This window comes from Erithacus rubecula (assembly GCF_903797595.1).
Source record: "Erithacus rubecula genome assembly, chromosome: 4".
In the NCBI taxonomy this organism is placed as follows: Eukaryota; Metazoa; Chordata; class Aves; order Passeriformes; family Muscicapidae; genus Erithacus; species Erithacus rubecula.
The window spans coordinates 23,358,856-23,364,855 of record NC_136686.1 but is presented as its reverse complement, the minus strand read 5'-3'; positions in this window follow the sequence as shown (position 1 = coordinate 23,364,855).

The window sequence follows — 6,000 nt, the reverse complement described above, 5'->3', positions numbered from 1 at the left end:
AGTATTCCAGACACAGGATATACTGTATCTAATATAAAAAGATTGGAGCAAACCTTTACCATTGAACTTTTCAGTGAGTGACACTTCACTAAAAAACCATCCTTCAGTTCTTCTAATTGGGTATCCAACCTTGTGAATCAAGTAGGCTCCAAGGGCTTAGGTGTATGCACAGAGTTATCATCTCCTTTGTACCAGGTCTGCTCCACATGTTCACAGTAATCATCAATGTTTAATTTAACAGATGGCTGGAACCTGTTCAATTCCTCTTACGAGGTACAGAGTATGGTTATACCATTTCCAATGTTGAATTAAAAGTAGAAATCCAACACCAAGTGATGCTGCTTATTCAGAATAAGCTAATCTATCATTTCTACAGCTTTCTGAGTCTCTCTGATCTGAAATGCTTGAGGTAATTTAACGTTTTAGGTTTTACTGTCTTTTCTTGTCATTTAAGAGGTAAAACCAGAGGTGCATATTAAAAAACTATTAACCCTGCAATGAAGTAATTTATATAAAAGTTAGATTTGTGTATCCTGTTATTCTTACTTATAGTCCCTTGAATGAAGCAGAAAGACTAATTACTTATATTTATACAGTCCCATTAGAGCACTTTACAGCCAGCTGGAAGGAACAAACCACTTCTCTCAAGACAATGTACTGTCTGCAATGAACATAGCAGGGCAGGTAGGAACAAGAGCCAATGGTGTAAGTGGGGCTATGGGAAGATTGAGGTAAGGGAAGTTTTAGAGATGGTCTCTTCATCTTGTCACTTCCTGAGATTTTAAGCAGAGAACAGTCAAGATGAGTATGTCAGTCTGGGATTTGCCAAAAAATGTAGTCATGTAGTCCTACTCAATCCAAATTTCTAGGAGCCCAAATATCAGTTGGCATTTCTACAATAAGGAGTAAAATGGGGATTTCCTCCCTGCTTATTCTTTAGATGTTGGTGAGTTGTTGAGCTACTTTACAATTTTGAAGGTAGGAAAAAACCCAGACCAACAGAAAAACATGTTTTGAACCCTCTAGCAAATGAGGACAGTAGGTTCAGTGAGATGTCTGAGCTACTGCACAGCTTTGCAAGGCAATAACACTTGATTGAAAAAAAACCAAAAACTTTTTTATTTGTACACTTTGATTATAAATGCTTTCAGGATGCCTTGGTCCAGTTTTGCTACAGTTTTGTATTTTGCATACCTCAGGCCTAATGAGGGTGCTGGGATTACACGTCCACAAAGAAAAATATTCATATAACCAGTATAGCTGGATCTTTTCATATTACAATTTTTAATGAGATAAATGAGATCCATACATGATTTTCAGCTTCTCTTTCCTGTCTCACTGGCCATTCTCTGGGGAACTATCAAGGTCCAGCCTGCTTCTCCCAGCTCAGTCTCTCCCTATGGTCAATGAACACTTGCAAACTTTCTAGAGGCATTCACAGTAGAAATTATGTAAGACATTTGCAGTCCCTGTGTAATCTTTCTAAGCACACCCTGCTTAGAGATCAACTCTTCACAAACATGCAACAAGCTATCAGCTAAGGCAATCAGAACCCAAGCATGCCCACATGCACCACATCTTCCTGTTCTGTCTGCCAGAATGCTGTAACTGTCCCAAAGGTGCAGGAAAAAGACAATTTTCTGATATAATTCTTGCCAGTAGCCATTTTTAATATTAGTGTATTATATTCTAGGTGTTCTGAGAAGGGCCGTAATCTGATTTATGCATTTCTTTTAGAAACAAATTTGATCTTGAGACTAAGATGGGCTCACCTGATTTCAAGATCAGCAAAATTGTGGTAAATGTCCTAACAAGCTGTAGCTGGCACGACTGTAGATTGAAGATCCTGCCCATAATTTTGTGCCTCCTCTAGGGAGAGACATTTCCTTATCTTCATTTGGAGTCACCTGGGCCCAGGTGCATGTGTCAGTTTTCTGTGGATCTAGGAGGGTTTTGTATAGCTAATTATTTATTTATAAGGGAACAAAGGCAAAAAAGTAACTAAATACTTATTCCTAAGCTTCACTCAGATGAAGAGAAATATTAAAAAGATGATCTCTTTTATGACATCTTTAATTAGTAATTTCTTAATAAATTTGAAAATCTTATACTTTAATTTATAAACTGGAGATTAAAAAGTGCACCATAATTTAAATGATGATGAAAAAACCAAGTTAAGCCAACAGCAAAGGACAGCAGAACTCCAGCAAATATTATTACACTGATCAGTATAAAAAGTATTTGAGTAATTAAATCTAAGTATTAATAATCCTATTTGCAGAGGATTTCTTATCTTTTCAAAACCATGATCTTCACTGAGTTAAACAAATATCTACTTTTATCTGTTTGCCTCTAATCGACATTATATCACTGGAATCCAGAAAAATCCTAAACAGTACCTATCTCATATCACATGACTTTTTTTCATTCTTCCTATGTCAGAGAGGAAATTTTCATATCAATCAGAATAAACATTACAGTAAATAACTGATTCAGAATAAATTGGATAGATATCTGCAGAACTGACAGGAAGATTATCAGGATGTGATGGTGACAGTGGGACACACATGTTCACATGTAGGCAAAGCATGTCTTTAGCACAATGAGGTGCAAAACCCATCACCAGGATACGACATCCAGTTATTCTTAGAATGCTGAAGCCAATTTTAAGTACCCAAATCAAACTGAAACAAAACTTTTTTTTTTTTTTTTTTTTTTTTTTTTTTTTTTTTTTTTTTTTTTGCTTTGACTAAAAAGCATAAAACTGATATAGAATCTCAACCAAGGGTCTTCTCTGCCTTTCACTTCAGTTGAACTTGTTTCTCTTCTGGTCTCTAAATAATTAATAAAGCAAACAGAAGAGATGGGGGAAACAATTTTCTATGCAAGAATATCTAAAGAATCTTTCAATTTACGAGAATTATCAGGAGACATATTCCATTTTAAAAAAATCAAGAAACACAAATCTACAGTTATATAGCTAAAAGATTAATTGCCACTAAAACTCACAGGGAAATGGCATTTTGGAGGGAGGAATAGCAATTAAAATAATAGATTTTAATGACAAAGCCACTATGCTCTATCAGTGAATTTTAAGGCATAAGTGCCATTCACTGAGATCTATTACTATTAATACTATATGTGTTTGTTTTATATCATTGTTAAAGTCTTTCATCAAGGAAAAGGCCAAAAAAGCTATGAAATAATGGTAGTTGAAAAAAATTAAAAAGCCCTATTCTACCATCTTACTTCTTCCTGTTGTCATATCAAAACATTCTCTATCATGAGAGGAAAAGCAATGCTGATTCCAGAAACAGTGGGTGTACAGGAATGAGTCACTTTGGCAATTATTTGCTTTGCATATCAGTATAAATCAGAAGAGGGAATTGATTTAATATAAGGAACAATACACTGAATTATACACTCATGTACTATAGAGAAACTTAGCGTTGTGGTTGCAACAATAATGACCAAATAATAGAGAAAACAATTCTATGAAAATCTAATTTCTCATTGTAATAAAGAAAAATACTGGGCATGGAGGAACATCTGCTTTCAAGAAAGTTAGAGACAAAATAAAATATTTCTCCAAAAGAGGATGAAAAATGCTTTGCTGACAAGAGAAAACTAAAGAACAAAGACTCTCAAACAATCTCTGCTTTCCAGGATTACCTGTGGCAGCAAACCACTGTATTATTGGGTTGAAAAATCTGTTCACCAGGGCTGAAATTACTGAAATCAAAGTGAGCTCAAATTTGGCCATCAAAGCTCTAAATAGAACCTGTAACTTAAACTATTGAAATTCTGCAAGAGAGAAAACCCAAAAATATCGATGTAGAAATACAATGTCACCAGCTAAAGAACCAATGATGCAAGGAAAGACAGGCTCACACAGTTCTTTCAAAAGAAGAAAACTCCACATATTCTCAAAACATAGCTTCCACTCCTGTTTGTCCAAAAGGAAATTTCAAATTTTTTTTAAAGCATAGATATGTGGTTAAATGCACACAAACTGATAGAAATTTATAGGTATAAACAATTCAATCTCCAGCCTTAAACAAAAATATCTTTAAGCTCAATAACTGCAAAATGCAAAACTAGGCTTTGCTACTGAAACTATATTCAAAATAATTTGAATGTACAGCAAGAGTGAATGATTTAATCTATTCATCTTAAACCTTTCCAGAAGGTGCAATGTGGTGTTTCTGCCCTTCTGAAATGCTTCCTCATGTATAAACTTTAAAACTGACCAGCTCTAATACTGTGGTACCACTAAAGAGAAAGTGCACAACAACAGGGTAAATAAGATAAAGAATTTATCTTGAAGGGAAGGAAAAAACATTGACTTGAAATGTGACTATAAATACAACTTTAAAGGTTTTCTAACCAAGTGGCATAACTTTCAGTCTTTCATGGGTGTCCTGGCTTAAGCCCTGCTGGCATCAGAGCACCTCAGGGCCACTCACTCTTTCCTGGTGGGATGGAGAACTGGAAAGGGAAAAGTAAGAAAGACCATATTTAATTAATAATTAAAATTTAAATAAATGCAATACATCAAAGAACATGAACAGCAATAATAATAATGGAATATGGCAAAAACATTAGAAATATAAAGCCCAAGAAACACAAGTGATACAAGTGAAAAACAATTGCTCACCACCAAACAACCAATATGCTGATGGTTCCCAAACAACAGCTGCCCTTTGCCAAATTCCACCCCAGTTTTATTGCTGAGCATGAAACCAAATGGTCTGGAATATCCCAGGTCAGCTGTCCTGCCTGTGTCCCCTCCCAGCTCCCTGAGCACCCCCAGCCCCTTCACTGGTGGGGTGGTGTGAGAGATAGAAAAAGCCTTGATTATATGTGAGCACTGCTCAGCAATAGCTAAAACATCCCTGGGATATCAACACTGTTTCCAGCACAAATCTGAAACACAGCACCATTCTAGCTACTGTGAAGAAAATTAACTCTATCCCAGCCAAAACCAGCACAATGGGAAATATATTTTTATGTCCTGAAGATCATAACACTATGTTCCAAGGCCAGCTCTTCCTGTTGGCAATGTTTGGTTTCAATTTATTATTATAACAGAAGAACTTAGAACATTTTACAAGTCTGTATAGCTTTGGGGGTTTTGTGGCATTTTAAAAAAAAGACTGATGCATATGCTTTCCCATAGTTTATCCTAGAATAACTTGATCTCTGGGTTCCTTCTTTGCTCTTGGAATAAAGACCTCTAAAGGTTTACTAATTCCCTTCATAATGTCTGCCTCTGCTCTCAACCTCCCTCATAATATCCCCTCACAACTTCAGATGTATTCTACTCCTCTAACCACATTCTTCCAATGTCACACTACTGAATCTCAGGAAGATTAAATGTTCAGTGTCTGGGTGAAACAAGGCAGGGACTTTTCAAATTGCAGGATCAGTCTACATGAGGGAGCCTATCTGACTGTAATTCAGCTGCAGGTGCCTGTTATCAGATGTGAACTGGAAGCTGTGTCTCTCCCATGCTAGTTGCATTCACCTCTGTCAGGCACAACTGCTATGGGAGTGCCTCCAAAATAGTGCCAAGCCAGATCCAAAGGAGCTGGAATACTTACACAGAATCATTTAGTGCCTTAACTTTTTCTAGCTGAAATCCCAGAAGTGATACAGGCATCCATACCAGCTCCCAAGAATAAGTTCAGATGGATCTGTGAAAGCAGGACTAAAAAAATCACCAGAGAGCTGTCACATGCTTTGAGCTGAAATGGAGATGTAGTAAGTATCTGTTCCCTGAAATTATGATTCTTGGAAGAACAAAAATACTGGAAGCACAGCACAAGGCAGACAAAACAGGATTTCACACCACAAGGGCTCAGGGCTAAGGTGCCAGAGCAGGAGCTCAAGCCCATGCTTAAACTCTATTTCCATGAGAAACAAGGGACACTGTTCAGATGACTCTTTGCATACTCTGCATTCCGCATCTGCTATTTATCAACACCTGCTCAGGCAAGG